The sequence below is a fragment of the Lithobates pipiens genome, unplaced genomic scaffold (genome assembly GCF_037356315.1).
Source record: "Lithobates pipiens isolate NorthernLeopardFrog02 unplaced genomic scaffold, aLitPip1_a1.2 Scaffold_10, whole genome shotgun sequence".
NCBI classification, from domain to species: domain Eukaryota; kingdom Metazoa; phylum Chordata; class Amphibia; order Anura; family Ranidae; genus Lithobates; species Lithobates pipiens.
The window spans coordinates 31,236,236-31,258,690 of NW_027507686.1; the positions used below are offsets into that span (position 1 = coordinate 31,236,236).

General features: G+C 45.0%; 1 protein-coding gene across 1 annotated transcript in view; it reads right to left on the reverse strand.

The window, feature by feature from the left end:
- LOC143928824 (thyrotropin-releasing hormone receptor-like) overlaps nucleotides 1-14,437 on the reverse strand; it is a 70,463-nt gene extending 56,026 nt beyond the window's left edge. The window contains exon 1 of the mRNA XM_077453371.1: nucleotides 13,907-14,437. The gene's annotated coding sequence lies outside the window, so the exon portion shown is untranslated. The remainder of the gene's footprint in view (nucleotides 1-13,906) is intronic.
- Between the last annotated feature and the right edge of the window lie 8,018 nt (nucleotides 14,438-22,455).

Sequence of the window (22,455 nt, forward strand, 5' to 3'; positions counted from 1 at the left end):
TAATAAGGAAAATTTGCAGGGAGGATAAGTATTAGGAGAGGGGATTTGTGCAAGGAGAGGAGAAGTTGGAGGAGGGGGACAGCAATTTGAGGAGGGAGTGGATTTCTGTTAAGAAGGGGGATGGGGGGGGGGGGGTTGTGCTAGGAGGTGAAATTTTGGGGGGAGGATAAGTGCTAGGAGAGGGGATTTGGGGGAGTGCTAGTAGGGATGATTAGGGGAGTTGGGGGTGCTAGTAGGGATGATTGGGGGATTTGGGGGGTGTTAGTAGGGATTATTGGGGGATTTGGGGGTGATAGTAGGGATGATTGGGGGTCTTGGGGGTGCTAGTAGGGAGGATTGGGGGAGTTGGGGGTGCTAGTAGGGATTATTGGGGGATTTGGGGGGTGATAGCAGGGATGATTGGGGGATTTGGGGGGGTGCTAGAAGGGATGATTGGGGGATTTGGGGGGGTGCTAGTAGGGATGATTGGGGAACTTGGGGGGGTGCTAGTAGGGATGATTGGGGGATTTGGGGGTGTGCTAGTAGGGATGATTGGGGGATTTGGGGGGGTGTGCTAGTAGGAATGATTGGGGGACTTGGGGGGGTGTGCTAATAGGGATGATTGGGGGATTTGTGGGGGTGCTAGTAGGGATGATTGGGGGATTTGGGGGGGTGCTAGTAGGGATGATTGGGGGATTCGAAGGGTGCTAGTTGGGATGATTGGGGGATTTGGGGGAGTGCTAGTTGGGATGATTGGGGGATTTGAGGGGGTGCTAGTTGGGATGATTAGGGGGTTTGGGGGGTGCTAGTTGGGATGATTGGGGGATTTGAGGGGGTGCTAGTAGGGATGAATGGGGGATTTGGGGTGTGCTTGCTGGGATGATTGGGGGATTTGGGGTGTGCTTGCTGGGATGATTGGGGGATTTGGGGGGTGCTAGTTGGGATGATTGGGGGATTTGTGGGGTGCTAGTTGGGATGATTGGGGGATTTGGGGGTGCTAGTTGGGATGATTGGGGGATTTGGGGGGTGCTAGTTGGGATGATTGGGGGATTTGTGCTAGGAGGTAAAATTTGAGGGGGGGATAAGTGCTAGGAGAGGGGATTGGGGGGGGGATTTGTGCTAGGAGAGGGATTGGTACTGGAAGAGGGGAAATTATTTTGGGGGGTGGAATTTCAGCTTAGGGTGTGTAAAGATCAGTGTTGGAATTTCGGGGGGTGGTGTAGAGATTTTTGCTGGCACATAATGCATATACTTTTTTTGGGGGGGGGAGGGGCACTGCCTGGCATCTTCACCCTGGGTGCTAGATGATCTTATTCCAGCACTGGGGATGTACATAATACATATTGGGCCCCACCATAACTGTGCCTGCAAATACTGAAATCCTCTGAGCGTCCCATCCACAGTCATTGCTGGTTACAGACGGCTCGCCCTCGCCAGGAATGGCTGTTTATCATCTTCTCATGAAATCCTTGCGCTTGGCACGGTCTGTGTGACACAGCGGTGGGTAAGAAAGCGATACGGGATTACATGGCAGGAATGGGATCTGACGGATTGTGCAGAATTTGAAAAGCGGTTTTGGCTTTTCTCCAGCGCTCGTTTCCCGTCTGCCGTCAGAGCTGACACAATCTGTCTCCTGACTTTCCAAGAAGTAAAAAAAGGTAATTTTCAGTGGCCCATCACCCGACACACGGCCATCACTTTAGATAAATAGAACACGCCGATCACCCATACACAGGTGTGCGTTTGTGAGCAGCCGAGAACTGTCAGGGCACCAGGATTTACATAATTGTGTCATCTCATCACCTCCCTCACCCCCCCCCCCCAAAAAAAAAAATTGGCCACTAATCTGCATGATTACCCCCTAAGCATAAATTCCCCCTCCTTCTAGAACAAAACGCCCCCCTGCTGAAATCCTCCCCCCAAGCACAAGTCTCTGTCCCTCCATCCCCCAAACCTCACTGAGCACAAATGCCCCCCCCCAGAAAAAGATCACCCCTCATAGCACAAATCCTCCACTACTCACATTTCTCCTCCAAGAACACACTCTTCAAATCCCCCTCCTAGTACAAATATCCCCCCATCCTCCACCCTAGCACAGGAACCCCCCAATCCTTCTTTCCTTCTTACTAGCACAAATCCCCCACCCCACCCCCCCCAAAAAAAATCCACCTAGCACAAATCACCTCCTTCTTCTACCATATCACCCTTTCTAGCACAAACCTCCCAAATCGACCCTCTTACCACATAAATCCTCTTCTCCCATCCCCCTCCCAACACAAATTCCCCCGAATCAGCACTCTTAGCACACACCCCCAAATTTCCTCTACTAGAACAATTCTTACCCCCTGCTGCCCGCCAAATACCTCCTCCTAACACATATCCCCCCCTCAATCCCTTCACGGTGCCCCCCCCCCCCCCACACCTCACATGATACCACAGTGCCGCCCCTCCTGCCCACCCCTTGTCCTGGCCCTGGCGGCACGCAAGGACCAGATGCACACAGAATGTATATGTGTGCAAGCAGGACCATAAAGGACAGAGCTTGATCAGCTGAACTCTGGCCAGGTATAAAGGACAAAAATAGTGCAGCTCTGTAATCATTAACACATCATTAAAAGCAAGCAGTGCAAATAGCCAAATCCAAACTGGTATCAGCCTTTTGCAGCCCCTGTACAGCAGAGCACAGACTGGAGGAGTAAGAAGCAGCCCAGGGAGCCAGTCAGTTCCTGAAGCATGCTAATAGGACGAGTGAGCAGAGATATGAGTTCATCACTGCTTCTCCTTTCACTGTCCTGTCCACAGCCTCAGGGTTGAAGGATGCTGGCCATCAGACTGAGGACATCTAGTGGCAGAAATCGGCACTGAAGATGAATATTGTAGCAAAATCAAGTTTTGTCATTTTATCTTTTAATAAACGATGAATTTAGATCTTGTTATTTTTGGCCTCCTTTAAGTTCTGCTTTAGTTCATTATCATACAGGAATAAGGAAATGTTTTATCTGGTGTCGGTGAACTGCGATCATTTCCTATAAAGGGTGGAAGAGACTTCAATAGCCTGCGCTGACAAGCGCGCTGATTAGTCTGCAGGTGTGAGATCTTTACATTCAATTTTAGAAACGGGAAATAATAATGAGCGTCTGCTCTGATCTATAGAAGGTTCAAGGTTCGCGCGTCGCCATCTGCGAGCGCCATTTATGAGCACATTCCGTCTTGGAGCGCCCAGCAAATAAACAAACCTTTTTTTTTTTTTTTTACACCTTGTTTAATTGATACAATATCCTCCATATACAGCTGCGCGGAGGTTCGGAGCGCCTCTGCGTTCAATCGCCTTTCTATCACGGCGAGATATTGATTTTCCCGCAGAGCCGAGGACGGCCGAGGAAGCTCATTCTACAGTCTCTCTGATGACACATCGCTTCATAAATACTTGAACAAGGCCTGAAGTGGCAGCGATTTGACGGGTGGAGCAGCTGACTACCTGCGACTAGTGACAAGGGGGGGGGGGGGCGATTAACGCGCTCCGAGTTAATTAAAATGCGCGCAGCGGTCAAAGGGATGGCTACAAGGCTCATCTGTCTTCATTCGACATCCTAAATTTTCACAGCCATTGATACAGTGAGGCTGTGACAGATTTTCGCCGGTTAATTAGAGATATTTCAATTTCTTCTTTTCATCGCTCGGCGCGTAGAACTAATCGGGAAAGTTTTATTCTTTTTTATTAGATGCGGGGCTCTGATCTTCGCTCCACCGCGGGGTCAGGATCCCGGCTTTTCCGTACTCCCACACAGAGTGCGGTTTGATAATTAAACGATAGGATCGGTCAGGGTGAGAGCGTAGCAGTCAGCGTACTTATCCTGGTGCAGGGTGGGAGGGGTGTTTTTTTGGCATCATATCCGGGCACAGAAAGGAGAAGATTTTCTACAGAACTTATGGGGTTAACTTAGTCTATTTATAGAAAAAAAAAATCAGAGGTAATGTGTCTCATGTGTGAACTGTCATTTTCCCTTTATTTCCTGTGATTGTCAGCTCCATCTAGTGGCCATAATGCGGTATGTTCCTGATTGAGGTTTTTAAGAAAAACAGTGCACTATGGACACTAGATGGAGCTGACAGTCATAGGAAATAAACAGAAAATGACATTTTGCACGTGATACACACATTATGCATACCTCCCAACATTCTGAGATGGTAATGAGGGACACCTACTAGCAGACGTATGTAGGTGTAGGACACGTCCCTTGCCATGCCCCTTAAAGGGGACAAACCTCCCTAATTAAAAGTGCTTTTTTTACCACTAATATCTCTTTATATTGGCTTTTAAAATGTACAAATGCAGCAATTTAGAATTTGAATGAAAGGTTTGGCGCTGGGAACCACTTTTTGAAAGATAAAAAGTGCATTTTATATACATCTATATGGATCAGACCAAAATGAGGGACAAATGAGGAGGAATGAGGGACAGAGGGACATTGCTCCAACTCAGGGACAGTTCCTTCAAAATCAGGGACAGTTGGGAGTTATGCATTATGTTAGGACCAAGTTCACCTGCTGGTGGCACTGTGGTGCTCTGGGCGGAAAGGTGCAGTTTTAGTGTCCACCAGCAGGTGTCTCCCAGCAGCCAGCAGGTTCCAGCGATCAGCTCCACCTAGCCACACCGGTTGGGAAGGTACTTAAGTTCCATCTTTGCTACTACTGCTCCTTGTCTCAGTTGCCCCTGCTTGTACCCTGTTTGTTGTGCTGCTGCCTGACTTTGTAGCTATTTACCTCTGCTCTTGCTCTTGCCCTTGCCCTGCTACATCCAGTATCCTGCTGCCTCGTTCCCATCCCAGTTGTCAGGGGGAGATGATAGTTGGAACCTGCTGGCTGCTGGGAGACACCTGCTGGTGGACACTAAAACTGCAGCCTTCCGCCCAGAGCACCACAGTGCCACCAGCAGGCGAGCTCGATCCTAACACTTTTTGGGATTTTACTCCAAGGCTGGGGCATTCACATAGGAATTTTTTGTTAAACTAAACCCCTTGAAAGGGATTGAAGGGAATCTGTACTGAAAAAAATACATGATTGTCATTGCTGTCCTCACTCTGAAAATGCTACATTTCTGGCGGTATCTGGCCTTAGTACTTTCTCAGTCACTGGCCTGGATTAAGCATGTAAATCAGAGTAAAGCCCCATACACACTATCAGATTTTCTGCTGATTTTTGTTAAGATTTACCAAAACCATATAATATGAGGTCAAACTTTAAGAGTTTCAATTTGTATGCAATCAGTTAATGTCTTTTGATTAAAGCTGAAGTTTAATCCTCATATTTTTCTTCCTGGTTTCCTCTCCCCCTCATCAACATGCGAATTATAAAGCTTAAAGTGTTACTAAACCCGGACCCTGGATTCACTAAATCTGGGCTCCTGCAGTCCACAGAACATGGAAATGCAATTACTTTAGTAAATATAAACTGTTAAATACCCTTTCTCATCAGCAGTATATAGCAGTTTTGTGACTTCTATCAGTGTCTGGTTAAAGCTTGTAGGAGGAGCTTTTATTCTCCTCTAACTGTCCTATGAGGCTGCATGACTGCTGACTCTCTGTCTGGAGAGTGCTGATTGGCCTTGTGCTGATCACATGCACCCTCCCAAGGAAAAAATCTCCAGCAATACACACCAAACTGTGCAGAGTGACTCCAAAGGCTCTGTCCTATCAGCAGATTAAATCAGAGTAAGCCATTTCAGTCCAGGAGAGGAGCCGCTACAACTGTGCGAAGACTGGAGGGAAGGCTGAAGGTGAGAATTAAATCCTCATTACATTTGATTTTTATTTCCAGCCTACAGACACATCTGTGCACATAATGATATTTAGCCTCACAATGGCGGCTAGACACGATTACCTGGAAGGTAAAGGCAGAGCGCGGGGGGCGTGTCCACCTAGAATGGGACGCCGTGTAAAGTGTCATCGGGAAGATCCAATAGACTTGAACTCGGTGTGACACTTCATCTATCTGAGCCAGATTAAATATCGGCACATCGGAAATGAGACTGAAAATATGAACAGCGATCGATACGTTTCTTGTGTAATTCATTTGATCAGATACACTTGAAGAAAGCTAGCTTAAAACAAAAGGGGCCTTAATGGTTAATAATGGGCCATTCACACCAGCCCGGCCCTCTGCAGAGCGTAAAGCGCTATTAACCTCGATGGCAAACTTTTATTATTTTGCAGCTTACTGATCCTTAGATGTAATGGCTGCATTCGTTTTCATTTTAGGTTTTCTTTCTTCTATGTACATTTGGTGATTTAGGAAGTGTGCCAGCTGTTTTTCAAAAGAACAAGCTCTCTTGCAGTTACAAGGATGAGAAAAAACATTTAAAGTGGACGTAAACCCTGTTTTTTGAACTTGTACCTACAGGTAAGCCTATAATAAAGCTTACCTGTTAAACCTGCGCTATTTAGGAGATATTCCTTCTGCATGCAGCTGGTGACATCACTGGCACATGCGCTCTGAAGGGACAGCGTGCCTGTGCCGTCCCTTCAGAGCTCTGTGCCACGGTCGGTGACTTCCGCAGTGACGTCATTGCGGTGCGGCCAATCAGAAGGCTGGAGGACGTGAACCCGGAAGGAAGATCGGGTGAAGATGGAAGCCCTGTCAGTGGTGACAGCTCGAAACTGGAGGGCTTCCTCCTAAGGCAAGGATTTCATAATGTGCTAGTATGCGATGCATACTAGCACATTGTGCCTTTACCTTACAAAAAAATAGGCTGCGGTTTATTGCCGCTTTAACACTGACAGGGGTGCTTACAATGATCAGCTGTTTGCTGTAACTTATAATAAAGTGTCAGCTAGAGTTTAGCTTCCATTTGTTAGTGGTTCTAAATCTGTTAGTACAGCAAACACTCCCCTCCCCCCTAGACTGATGCTGCTGCTGTCTGCTGTGCTAATTCCTCCAGAGTTGTATCTCACAATACAGAGAAAGAAATAAGAAACAATAAGAAAAAAAAAGAATACCACTGCATCTAATGATGAGTAAGCTGCAATATATAACATTTTTGGTTATGGGTTTAATGCTGCTTTAATGTGGTAGTAAAGTAAAGGTTTTTTTTTGTTTTTTTGTTTACCTGCAAGGCAAAGTTATAATGTGCTAGTATGCATGGCCACACAGCAGTGGTGTTTCTAGGGGGAGGGGTGGGGGGTGTGGGCCGGGCCCAGGTGATACCCGTGGGTATCAGCGGAGCAAACCGAAGGCGTCCCGCCTCTCCTCTCTGTTTACATCCATACGGAAGGAGGAACCCTAGGGACACACCGCTGTGTGCAGCATATCAGTGTGCACTGTTCTGAGGTCTGTACACTTTTCTATACAGTATGTAGATGGACATGTGCAGGGGGGGTCTATACTGTGCACTGAGGGGGGTGTCTATACTGATGGGGGGGTCTGCACTGAGGGAAGGTGTCTATACTGAAGGGGGGTCTATACTGATGGGGGGTCTGCACTGAGGGGGGTGCCTATACTGATGGGGGGGTCTGGACTGAGGGGGTGTGCCTATACTGAGGGGGTTGTCTACACTGAGGGGGGTGTCTATACTGATGGTGGGTCTGCACTGAGGGGGGATGTCTATACCGATGGGGGGTCTGCCCTGAGGGGGGTGCCTATACTGATGGGGGGTCTGCACTGAGGAGGGGTGTCTATATTAATGGGGGGGCCTATACTGATGTGGGGGTCTACACTGAGGGGGGTGTCTATACTGATGGGGGAGCTTGCACCGAGGGGGGTTCCTTTACTGATGGGGGGTGTCTATACTGATGGGGGGGTCTGCAGTGAGGGGGTGTCTATACTGGTGGGGGGTCTGCATTGAAGAGGGGTGTCTATACTGACGGGGGTCTGCACTGAGGAGGGGTATCTATACTGATGGGGGTCTGCACTGGGGAGGGTGTCTATACTGATGGGGGGTGCCTATACTGACGAGGGGTCTACACTGAGTGGGGTTGTCTATACTGATGGGGGGCTTACACCAAGGGGGGCTATACTGATTGGCCTTGTCTATACTGATGGGGGTCTGCACTGAGGGGTTGTCTGTACTGAGGGAGAGAGGTCTATACTGAGGGAGTGGTTCAGTTCTTAGTGGGGGGGTCTCTATTGAGAAAAGGGGGTCTGTACTTAATGGGGGTGTCTGTACTGAGGAAATGGGGTCTGTACTTAGTGCGGGAGTCTATACTGAGGAAGGGGGGTCTGTACTGGGGGGGAAGCCTATACTGAGGGAGGGGGTCTGTAGTTAGTGGGCGGTTTCTGTACTGAGGGGGGGCTGTAGTTGGTGGAGGGGGGTGAAACCAACCCTAGTGACGCCACTGCCCCACAGCTCCCACAGTTCTGACTGCTGTCTCCCTCCTCACTGGGCAGATTGATAGCATTTGCAATAGTCATTGGCTTTCATTGGGTAAAAATACACTGCAGCCGTGACTCCAAAGCTGCTTTCCATGGGGACACCCATGCGGGCTCGCTCCTGAGCCACCCAGTCTGTGTCTATTGACACAGACTATGCAACTTGTCCCCACCCACCGCCCACCTCATCACAGCATTTGATTGACAGCAGCGGGAGCCAATGCGCTTGATCAGGCTGGGCTCAGGTAAGAAAAAGGGGGGCTGGGCGAGATCCTGCAGCAGAGAAGGATTTTTTTTTTACCTTAAAGCATAGAATGTAAAAAACCTTGAGACTTTAGAACCACTTTAACATGCGTTGTGTTAATTTGAATGGTCTGCCCAATGCACCTTAATAGACCAAAAATAAGGCACGCAGCATTTTCAGCAGCACAGACTATACAGCAAAGAGTTATTGCTCTTTGTGCTGGGACACATGCCTGTTAGCATGGTGTGTTGAGGTGTAAAAGCTTAATAAAAGCCTTTCTGGGGTTCTAACCCCTATCCAAAGGTATTATAAAAAAAAATGCAATCCATTGGAGGAATTATCCACTGCTTACATAAGAACAGCACTCAGAAAGGAGGACAATGGCAACCAATAAATACGGCTCCGCAGCCCCTAAGGCAAACCAAACAAAGTGGGAGCAACTGTACTCATGCAGGCACCTAATTGGATAATTTATTAGATAATCCACCCATAAAAACATCAATCTATGCAGAGCCATAATCCCCCTATGCATTTCACAGCAACAGTGATCATGGCTCCTCCTGGGCGGGAGATTGGGCGGGGCTCTGTTAGTCACACCCACTGTGCAGTTGCAGAGCTCTAATGCTGACTTTTATTTTTAGGCGTTCATGAGCATTTGTAAAAAAAAAATCCAGACACAATAAAATCTGCACAGGCTGGAAAATGTGCAATTCCCATAGATAGCGCCTTGTGCTTTTTTTTCTGCTGTCATCATTTTACTTTTATTTTTAATGCACATTTGCATAATATCTTATTTAGATTACATAGTTAGCACCGTGCCATATTTATCTTCAGCCCGCCCGCCTTTCAGCCTAATTGAATAACCGCGCCAACTCCAGCGCACAGCCTGATGACTTCACCGCCGTAAGTGATCAATAATGTCCTCTGATTGCTGTATCTAATAGGTCTAACGGCCAATTCTGGACTAAAATGGAAGAAAGGGAGGCTGTTCACAGCACTTGGGTCCTGGCTACAGTTCCCAGCAGGTGTCTCTTTCTGCATGGAGCATACAGGTTTAGGATTTTCTGCTTTCATGACTCAATATACTGCTGGTTCATTCGGTGATATGTTTCCATGGTAGTAATGGCGCAGTCAGTGTTTCTGCACAGCGTTGTGGCATATGTCAGAGTTACATAAATAGATGACTAATATCCAGTGACTACCATCTGAAGCTCATACATTGTGGTCGAGGTGTCACTGGGTCAGACTGTGATTGGGGATAATTAGAGTTGGAGTCATGTGTTATCATGGACGGTCTGTCCATACCGGTGGAGTATCCCAATCACAGGAGACTCCTGACTGCTTCATCTGTTCACACAGACTGGTCCCTCCCGAACAGGTCTGGACAAATCGCCAAATTTAAAGTAGAAGCCCTGTGAGGCAAGCAAAGACCCTCGAAATGTGTGGGCACACTTGATATATATATATATATATTTTTTTTACAAATAAAACAATAAAACGTAATGCTTTATCTGCAGACTTGCACTGTAGTATCGGCTCCTCTGCTGGACTGAAACAGCTTCCTCTATTTTCACTGCACACCGTGAGCTTTTCATAATGTGCATCAGAAGCTGCAGTAAGTCAGATAGGGCCAACCTCATTTCCTGGCTAGAAGACGTCCAGCATCATCTAATTCTTTCCTCGTCAGCTTGATTGTCCATAGCCCGCCCCTGTCATTCATTGGATTTCAGTGCTTTCAATCATGGAGGCTCAGCATCACATGCGGGCAAGGCTGGGACAAAGGGTGGGCAGGAGGGGTGGATGCCCTGGGCACTGTGGTATCATGTGAAATGGGGGGGCACTGCAAGGAGATTGGGAGGAGAGGGGATTGTGTCTGGAGGGGGAATTTGTGGGGAAGCAGGTGGTTAGAATTGTTCTAGGAGGGGGAATTTGGGTGGATGTGTTAGGAGTGGCGATTTAGGGGCATTTGTCTTGGGAGGGGGGATGGGGGAAGATGATTTGTGCTATAAGATGATGATATGGTGGGGGGGTTCTTTTTTTTTTTTGGAGAGGGTTTGTTAGTAGGGTGATGGGGGGGGGGGGGTATTTTAGCTGGGCAGGGGTATTTGGAGAGGGGGGAGAAAGGTTGTGTTCTTAGAGGGGACATTTCAGTGATGAAGGATTTGTGATAGGAGGGGGAATTTAGGGGGATAGGGGGAGATTTGTTCTAGGGGGGGCATTTCAGCAGGGGAGCTGATTTTTACTGGGAGAAGGAAGAATTTTTGCTTTGCGGGTAAGCATGCAGATTTGTGCTCAATTTTTTTTTTTTTTTTGAGGAGGGGGGATTTTTGCTGACACATGATGCTCATACATCTTGGGGGTGGGGCAATTGCGCATGTTCACCCCGGGCTCTAGATGACCTTGTCCCGGCCTTGAATGTGGGTGGTACATAAGGTGGCCTACATGCAAATACAACCTGCCTAGAAACAACCCACTCCTCCAGACTGACATCCACCCAGCAAGGAATTTTTTGATATTTGCATAACTCCTCCCACTGCTTGCATCAGGACTGGGGGCTCTTGACAGGAGTACTGAGACTGGGAGCTGTGATGTTTTCAGGAAGCTATGTACAGCACCTTGCCGGTGTTCTGCCGAAAAAGGTCCCCCCGGCAGATAATGACCCCCCTGTACTGCGCAGGCGCAGCACTTGCACAGTACAAACCACAATACAACCGCCGAAAATAGCCGAAGCAGAACACCTGTGAGTGAGCTGTACACGGCGCCTACGTTCCTTTGTAACAGGGCCCCTCGCGGGCTCACTTCGGGCAAGGCTTTGTTCAGCATATTTATATTCTAACTCTATGTCCACTTGGATGGTGGGGCTTGAACCTGGACTCAGTGCGCAGGCGCCATGTAGAGTTGACGATCAGCTGTTCATCTTCGGAGACTTTCGGCGGCTCCATAGTCGTTAGTACTGTGCAAGCGCTGCGCCTGCGCAGTCGGGGGAGGGGCATTATCTGCGGGGGACCTTTTTCGGCAAGACACAGGCCCCTCCCACCAGCTATGTTCTGACTGTCTTCCATAGAAAAGCACAGAGACCCAGTGATGACATCATTGGATCTAAAATAAGACATGTAATGAAAATGGATAGAATTTATTTTAAAATTTTCATTATCATGTTGATGGGGTGGGGGCAGAGAAGATATAAGCAGATAGAACCTCAGCTTTAATTAGAGGAATGCTAGACATAGGTTGTCAAAATCAACAATGGGGGAGGGGCATGCTCTTATGAAAAGGAATGAAGTCACCCCACAATGAACCTGGCTTGCCTGCTGCTAACAGGGTCTTTCAGAAAGCCAGCCTGGCATGGTCCCTCCACAGGTAGGAAGAGTCTGAGAATGACAGAAATGAATCACATTCCAGCATCATCTCCATCCTTTGTTACCCCAAATCTGAATGCAACAATGAGGGGGGGGGGGGGGTCAGTGCTTTTCCCTGCCAGCTCAGCTCATTGTGAATCCATCTACACTATTTTATCACAGCCGGAGCTCAGAACAATCCAGCCTTTATTTTCCACTGACAAGCCAAGCTCAGAAAAGAGGAAGATAATGGCAAAAATAATTGTCGGCTCCGGACCTGTTTTCCTCTGCAAACCTCTTTCCCTGTTTAGACAGGCGATCTGAGGATGGTGGGTTTGTACAAATAAAATGGAAAAAACACTCAATGCAAAAAAAAAAAAAGAGACACAGAATAAATAAATAAAAAACATTCTTTCCAAAGCACAGCAAGGACATTGCAAAATAAAGTCCACACAACCAAAGGCAATAGCAATATGAACTGCCTAATAGAGTGACCCAATCCAACCAGAACACTCAGAGTTCATGGACATTGTCACAAAGTACAGTCCTGGGAGCCCACAGAGGACTCAGCTGGATAGAATCATCTATAACTGTATCTCTGATAGCACAAATGTATAGTATGAATAGTATGAATGTATCTATAATGCCATACATTATATATACGTGTATCTATAATGCCATACATGGGACATAAATGTATCTATAATGCCATACATGGGACATAAATGAATCTATAATGCAATACATAGTATACAAATGTATTTGCAATAGAATAACTGTATCTACTGTATAACGCCATGCATATACACTATATATGTGTATCTATAATGTCATACACAGTATATGTGTATCTATGACACCATACATAGTATATAAATGTATCTATAATGCAATACATAGTATTCAAATGTCTATAATAGTATAACTGTATCTGTAATGCCATATATAGCATATACATCTGTATTAGTATAAGTGTATCTATAATGCCATACATGGTATATTAAAATATCTATAATGCAATACATAGTATACAAATGTATCTAAAATAGTATGTATTCATAATGTCACACATAGTATATAAATGCAGCTACATTACCATAAATATATCCATAATGCCATAAATAGTATACATGTGTATAAAAATGTCATGTATAATATATAATGTATCTATAATAGTAAAAGTGTATATACAATATAATGACATACAGAGTATATGAATGTATTTATAATGCAATACATAGTATACCAATACATCTATAATAGTATAAAAATGTATCTAAAGTATATAATAAGTATATAAACGTACCTATAATAGTATAAGTGTATCTATAATGTCCATACATAGTATATAAACGTATCTATAATAGTATAAGTGTATCTATAATGCCCATACATAGTATGTCAACGTATCTATACTAGTATACATGTATCTATAATAGTATAAATATGTCTATAATGTCCATACATAGTATATAAATGCAACTACAGTACCATAAGTAGTATAAATAAAAATCATAATACTATAAATAGTATACATGTAGCTATAAAGTCATGTGTGTGTGTATGTATATATATATATATATATATATATATATATATATATATATATATATATATATATATATATATATATAATGCTAAAAATGCTATGTGAATGTATCCATAATAGCATACAGAGTATAAAACGTATATAATAGCCCATGAACTGAAGAGTGATTGATTCCAGACGCACAGTTGTAGTGTAAATTCCAATTGCTGCGCTGTATTCTGGATCGGATAGATGATGACAATGTAGAAAATAAAGTTTTTCGCTCTTTATACATGTGGGGATAGGGCGGCTGTAAGGATAAACTGATCCCAAATCTTTGCATTTGGGACGGGAAGGGGTGGGGGTGCTCTGTCCCCTGGACATTTCAGTGTCCCAGCCTAGAGAAGGAAACATGTTGCAGAAATAAATATAGGAAAGTTGGGTGTCACTCACCTGTAGGTGGATGCTGCTGCTGCTGGTGCTGGGAGATGGTCCCTCTCCTCTCCTCTCTTCTCCTGTCTGTCCTCTCCAGCTGATGCTACTGCCAGTTATGAAGGGGCTCCTCATTCTCCTGCAGCCTATGAGAGCTCAGAGCCCCTCCCCAGCCCGGGTCACCAGCACAGATACCAGGGGGTAAATGGGAGTGAAGGTGGCACACTGTACAGACTGTATCCAGGATGAACCTGTATTAGATCCCCATACAGACCACAGGGAACATTCTGCAGGCACAGCACAGGGATATTCTATCACCATCAAGCAATAAATAGGACCTCCTGGTGGCACATCTGCCAGTCTCAGCTTGGCAGAGAGGACTGGGAGCTCCCACAAGAGGTTCTGCAGCAGTTTTTTCTGAATCTCTCAGCTGTATATTGGCTTCCTACATTATCTGCCTGCCCAAGTGCTATGGAATTTCTATTATATAGTATTATAGTGGTGGCTTTCTGTGGCTGCTGTCCATGGTGCTGAACTATGATTAGTAAAACTTAGCAAGATTGAGACATTTCCCCCTAGATTGTCAGCTCCTGGTCTGCACTTTGTGTCCTTTAACTCCGATTCTTTCCAATAACCCTTTCCTTGCTTAGTGCTGCCTAACAGTCTGTAGGACAGGCTTTGCTCTGCTATGTGTGTTGGTGCTCAATGATTTTCCAGGCTCCGGAGGAAGGAAAAACTGTGTGTCTCCAGCACTAGGGGGCGCCAAAGCCCAGATGGATTATTATTATTATTTACAGTTCTGGCAGGCAATGCCATTCATGAAATGCTTTGGCTGTGCCTTGGGACTCTAACATACTGTCAGGGCTGATATTAGTGCCAGCTACTGGTTTTTGGAGTGAGATAGAACCCACAAAAAAAAAAAAATCTATTTTTTAAAGAGGAATTCAACAAATATTTTTTTCTGAGCTAGAAACATTTCATTTCAGAAAAACAGCCCTTAAGCAGAGAGGCATGAATGAATTTAATATCACAAGATTGTGGTATGGCAGTACTTTAGAGGGGGGATTTTTTTTGGATCCCTGGACCATGATGACCCTAAGGCCTTATGCATACTGGGTGTGGGTGAGATTCTGGCTTTTTGGTGAAAGGCATAATTGAACCCAGGGTCAGACTCAGGACAAGTGGTGGGTGAGAGGGGATGCTGCCCTGGGCACTGTGGCATCATGTGAAGTGTGGGGGGGGGGGGTTACCACTAGGAGATTGGGGAGGAATTTGTGCTGGGAGGCGGGATTTGAAGTGGGGATGAGAAGACATTTTAGGGGTAGTGGATTTGTGCTGAGAGGGGAATTTCAGCAGGGGAATTTGTACTGGGAGGATGGGGAATTTATGCTTAGGGGGTAAACATACAGATTGGTGCACAGTGTTTTTGTGGGGGGATTTTTGTTGGCACATAATGCTCATACATCTTTGTGGGGGGGGGGGTGCAGTTTGGCATATTCCATCCACTGACTCCAAGAATGGGACATCATTCCTGCCACTGACACTAACAATGGGACACAATACCTCCCATTGACATAAATAATAATATACAATTACACCCCATGACACCAACAATGGAGTGCTATTCCTCCCAATGACATCAACAATGAGGCGCTGTTTCTCTCACTGACACCTACAATGGGGCACAATTCCTGTCAAAAACGCAATGATAGGGCACAATTCCTCCCACTGACACCAACAATGGGGCACAATTCTTCCCACGGATACCAATGATGGGGTACTATTCTTCCCACTGACACCAATGATGGGGCACTTGTCCTCCACTGATACCAACAATGGGGCACAATTCTTCCCACTGATAACAATGATGGGGCACTATTCCTCCCACTGACACCAATAATGGGGCACTAGTCCTCCACTGACATCCCCTAATTCCAAAGATTGGGCAATGTTTACTCCCAGTGAAGCCAGGACCTTTTCTTCTCCGACTTCCCACAGTCCGGCACCCCTAAAGTCTGGGGGACAGTAAAGTGGAGGGCCCCTTCTCTAGATTTACAAGCCCATTGCTCAGCCAGCAAAGTCATATCTTGCACTGATGAGGGTTACAAAGCTTAAAACCGCTATATGCAAGTAAGCCTTGCTCTATAAAATTGCGTCAGAAGGAATGGGTCGAACACCAACTATGTCACAAATGTTATAAACCATTCACATGCTCCAATTACTTTTTTCCAAAGAGGGCTTAATTATGGAGGCTTGCTTCATGATTAAGCCCCCTTTTGGGCATGAAATGCATTGGAGTGGGTGGATGACAGGCGGAATCACATTGTGACATTGTCTGTGTGCAACCCATACATTCCTTCTGTAGTGTGGTCACACACTCTCAGACAGGGACTCAATAGTAACCCGGAGCTATTAAGGATCAGTGAATCTTTACGAGTGACATTGATTATTGCTGGATCTACTACCTGTAAAACTGTGTCTATGTGATATATATCAGTTGTCCTGGTCCTGGATACATAGATGGTTAAAAGGGGTAAATGGGAATAATTTGCATGACTCCACCAACCTGAGACTGAGACTTCTTACCGGAAGTGAAGATGTGTAAATACTTTTTGCTATAGGAAGGCAGTGCTGTACCTTAGAGATGTGGTTTATGGTTCTTTCTGTACTGCCTCCACTGTGCAGCTCGTTTTGCACAGAGTGGCCCCGAACCTGCTTTTCTGGGGTCCCTTGGCGGCTGTCTCTGCTTTTTCCCGCAGGTACTTCTCACGTTCATGCAAGCTCCCTCGCATGGTGAGAAGCACCTGCGGGCACGCTCCCGTGATACAGCCGGCGGCCATAGCCGCTCGCTGTATCACGCGGCCCCTGCGCTCTGCATCAGTGGATGTGATTGACAGCAGTGCGAGCCAATGGCTGCGCTGCTTTCCATCCATCCACTCCAGCCAATCAGCGGCCAGGCTGAGTGGTGAAGAGGAACGGCGGGTGCGAGCGCGGGATTTTCGAGGGGTGAGGTAAGTAAAATGGGGGGGCTGGGGGCGCCGGCTCTGCCAGGTGTTTTTTCACCTTAATGCATAGAATGAATTAAGGTGAAAAAACATTTACCTTTACAACCCCTTTAAGGGCCTGTCCACACCATGTCATTGGCAGCAATGCACGTAAAATGCATCAGTACAGTAGTTATGGATGTACAATGCATTGCAACAAAGTGCAATGTGTTGCCATGAGCTGCCAAAAATGTATGCATGCGCCATTTTTCTTGGTAGCGCACAAATCATAGGTTAATATGTTACCACACATTGTGATGCGCAGTATGGGGTGTGCATTGACAGGTGCATTGGGGTGACATTCAAAATGAATGCCACCACATCACAGCAATGCATTTTACAAGACGTTGTGAACAGGCACTAAGCTTTATGAGATGCAATGCCTCTACTGTAAAACGAAAATTGCGGGTACCTCACGCCTATAGGTTCAAACTGATTGCCATATATAAAGAAAGAATATAAAATGTGATTAAAAGCTGCTCCCCAAAAGTGTAGTTGGCTTACCTAAGATTGGTGAATTTAAGTGTGAGGGGGCACTGGTAGTGCACAAAAACATAAGTAGTTGATTGGAAATTTAAATCGCTAAAAAATTCCTTGGATATTAAACCCGTGACAGGATTAGTGCAATACGATGTGCTATATAAATCATACAACATCAATGAACACAATTTCAAAATGTAATTTAACACAGTTTATTGTTTCTTCAATACTAAATCTATAATAGGGTTGGTTGTGGAAGACCATCACCAGCTTGGAACATAATTCAGAATTACCCAGACATGCTCAGATGCCCACTTACCAGAAGACTATGACCCCTTTAGCTAAATAGAGGGTCAAATCACACTTATGTGGTTGGGTCTTTGATCTTGATTGGCACCTCTCTAATGTTGGTCAAGACTCTCTCCTCCTCTCCACCATAATACCACATTAAAGCAAGAGAAAGGGGAGCCAATAGTGTAATAAAGTTTATTGTAAAAATTGACTAAAAACATAAAGTGACTGCTTGCATCAGGGGTGCCCAACCTTTTGAAGAGCGAGGGCCATTTAAACGACTAGGTAACCATTCATGGGCCACAATGAGTGGCGCGGACAGATGACATGCATATTGCAGAGCGGACACGGATGCAGCCCACTCTTCTCTATGGGCCCTCCGATCTGCCCAGATGGAAGGGGATGGACCCCCCTCTATTTTTTTTTTAGCAGATTGAATTGGAGGTAGGCGGGTGTAAATGGAAGTCCATTTGCATCTGCCGCTCCATAAAGGTGAATAGAGAGTCCTATTGGGTTGGACTGATCCTCTGAAAGGGGCCTGAGGCTGCTTTCACACTGTTGCGCTGTGGTTTACCCACACCGTGGGTGCAGTGCACTTGAGGATTTCCTGCTGGTTAGCTGCACTTTGCCATAAAATTCTATTATGTCCTGCATGTGTGGTGCACTTTCAGAAAGTGAGCCAAACCTGCATGTAATTACAGAAGTCTAGAAGGTAACCCACTGGTACACTGCACTGCACCTGCAGATCAATTAGAGCACATTTGGCAGAGCACATTTGGTATCACTCCGCCTGTGACATGAATTGACGCTATACATACATACACATACATACATATACTGCAGCATTGCTCCGCAGTCGCTTGCTTCCTCTACTGATCGCTTCATTCACAACACTAATGCTTTGGGATAGAGAGAAGGTTGGGAACCCAAGATCTGGGCTTGCCAATCCACCATCACAGAGCAAGAGGTCACGGGCCACATCAGAGGGCTCCGCGGGCCACATGTGGCCCCCGGGCCACTGGTTGGACACCCCTGGCTTACATGGTACAGTGTGTCAGGTCACCTGAGACCAGGTGACAGATGCACTCCGTAGGAGTCGGAAGTGCACCACAAAGATAGTGGACCCTAGGACTGACTGCTGCGGATAGTACTCAGGGAGGTTCAGGATGTAGGTCTACTGGATTGCTAACACAGATCCCAGTGGGAGCTAGAACATAGATTCCCCAGGGCACAGAGTCTTAGAACCAGCAGGTGTTCACCAGAGCCTCTAGTGGTGAGGATGGACTGCGCTGCAGTCTGGCTCCAGGTTGCGGCCCCTAGGGTCTCACAGCTCACACTCATGGTAGACTACGGGAGAAGGAAGCAGCAGGCTGGAACAACAAGTATAGTAAAGGGATAAGGCAGAGGTCAGGGCGACTAGCAGACAGGAACAACAGCGTACACACCAAAGGGTCACAGGCAAACAAGGATAGTCGGGGACATGCCAAAGGCCAGGGTCACAAGCAGACAGGAAAAGTTGAGAATACGCCAAGGTCAGTAACAGAGACAAACATAGAGCAAACGGCAAGCAGGAAACGGGAAGCCAAGCACACAATGAATACACAATGGTTGATCAGCACCGCTGGCTTGTGGTGCACAGGTTAATATAGGGTTCCCTGATAGGACCTGGGGTGGAGCCATGCTTAGAGGAAAGGTTATAAAAACAGCCAGGTGAGAGTGGCTGGCCTCTTAGTCTGAACACATGAGGAGAGGTAAGCTGACAGAGAAAGATTACTGCATAACCATGACACACTGCCTTGACTTGGCACTAGGGAATACCCGCAAGTAGGCTGAAGGAAAATGGCATGGCACCCGGCAGGTGATTCTGATTATGTTCCAAACTGGTGATGGTCTTCTACAACCTACACTATTGAAGATTTAGTATTGAAGAACCTATGAACTGCATTAAAGGACATTTTGAAATGTTGTTCATTGATGTTGTATGATTTATATAAGCACATTGTATTTACACTAATCATGTCACGGGTTTAATATCCAAGGACTTTTTTAGCAATTTAATTTTCCAACCAGTCACGTAGGTATTTGTGCACTATCAGTGTCCCCTCACATTTATATTCACCAATGCCTCTTCTGTATCATACAAGTGAAATTCCAATATACACTCATAAAACTCAGAATGGTTTTGCATGACTTTGTGCACCCAAAACACATTCTAAACCCACCTTAGATAAACCCAGGAAGCTTTTGCATATGTTGGGAGCTTATCACCAAGTTCCAAATTCCCAACAGTTTCCATAAGTGAGCTTTCCATTCACTGGGAGCACTGGGGATCTGTGTTCTTAAAGCGATGGTACACATGGATTGTTATATAATAGTGTATGTGTATGGGAGTTGGGTCCAAACACGCAGCACAATAATTCCCTTTTTTTGTTTTAGTAAAGATCCCGAGCATTTTGAAGGGTGAAAATAATTGTGGATTTGTATTTATTCAATTCATGAAGAAAGGAGTAATAGTAAGTTCTAAAGGATAGAATTTGTATTAAAATGCAACTTTGATCTATGTATGATTAGTGGGTCATTCATTTCTGGTGAGCGTACCACCTATTTGTTCTAAAAATGTAAGAGTTTGAAGAGTGATTGCTGCCTTGTAAGTAGTATTTATTTATTCTGAAAATGTTAAGTGTGACGTACTACACTATGGAATCTTCTCTTTTTTTATGACATACCGTAGTGGAGAGGATCAAGGAAGGGAAGACGGATTAGTCACTTACTTAGATTTATATCACTAATTTACGTATATATATATATATATAAGAGCCAATATGAGCTGCTAAGCCTCCTATACCCATGCGAGGGATATTGCACATAGCGGTGGAAACATAAATTAATTTGACAGACTTTAAAATCAAAAGGTGAGACGCTACTGGATTAGGGTGTATAGTAGAATTTCATATTAATCAATATATATTTTATGTTATTCATATTATTATTCATATTATTATTATTGTTATTATTATATAGTAGTGGTCTTATCAATATTATTATTCAATATGTAAAGCAACAATTATTATTCTTTAATAATATATACTATGTTTTCCATAGATTTAGAAAGATTTAATTTTAAATGTTGAACTTTAGATGACCTCTCTGCTTCTTTCTCATACTTTCTATAAGATAGTTTACTGGGTGAAAGTTCATTGTTTTAGTTTTTTAAGTAAGCGCTAATTATAAAAGAAAACATTTGACAGCACATAAATAATAAGCCCTTGTACACACGGTCTGACATTCCGACGGAAAATGTCCGATCGGACCGTGTTGTCGGATAATCCGACTGTGTGTGGGCTCCATCGGTCTGTTTCTGTTGGAATATCCGACGGACAAAGTTTTAGAGCTGGGCTATAAAACTTTCCGACAACATGATCTGATCGGACTTTGTCCGATTGTGTGTAGAGAATTCCAATCGGACAAAGTGCCCCGCATGCTCAGATCAAATTCCTAGACCGAAGATATTGGCTACTAGCCAGCTCACCATGTCAGACCCTCAGGCTCACCATTCTCCCAGTGAAGGCCTAAATCAGGACTGAAAATACCAACCCACCCTGGCGGTTCCTCTGCCAGCATTTCAGCAAAATTATGTTTCAAAAGTATCAGATATTCAGTTTGTTCCCCCATAACAGTTGGAAGAAACAGCTGTAGATTCTCGCACAGAGAGACACTGTCAAAACACAAAGCTGACATGCAGACATACCGGGATCAGGTAAGTTTTAATCAGGTCAATCCTTTCCCTGTAAGCCCTTGTACACACGTTCGGAAATTCCGATGGAAAATATCCGATTGGGGGATAATCCGACCCTGTGTGGGCTCCATCGGACTTTTTCCGTCGGAATGTCTGACCAACAAAGTTTGAGCGCTGGATATAAAATTTTCCGACACCATGATCCGATTGGACTTTGCCCGATTGTTTGTAGAGAATTCCAATCTGACAAAGTGCCACGCATGCTCAGATCAAATTCCTAGACCAAAGATATTGGCTACTAGCCTGAACGTAGTCCCATCGTAACGAAATAACGTCATCACTTTACGTACGATCGGATTTTCGGACAACTTTGTCCGACCGTGTGTATGCAACACAAGTTTCGGACAAAATCCGACGGATTTGGTTGTCGAAATATCCGACCATGTGTACAAGGGCTAAGAGATAAGATAAGCACCGTGAATGATGAGAAAAACAGGTGGTTAAAATGATTAGGTGGAATATGGGAAAGTTACGTACACAACATTAAATTAAGTTTGAGCCCTCATTAAAACTGTTAAAATACATTCCAAAAGGAAGTACACTCATGTGTATGTGTATATATATATATATATAATGATAATAATATTGAATAAGTAATTGGCTTGTGTAAATATAAATATATATATATATATATATATATATATATAGTAAGTAATACAGTACCTTATGTATACATACAGACAGGATTGTATACTGAAAAACATAACACATCTGGTGGGGTTATTGAAAGTTCATTCTCTCAAGGTCATAAATCTGTAATTCTTGAACTTAGTTAAATCTTATCAAGATAAGGAGGGTTTGATAACACAGCCGGGTGCCAGACTTTCTCTACACAGGTGTCTTTAATTGGACAAAGGCAGTTATAAATCACTTTAATGAACATATAGGAATTCTGGGAATAATTAAATGTATCTGGTTATAGAACAGGTGTCAGATTTATGGTTGGTTATGTTGACGTA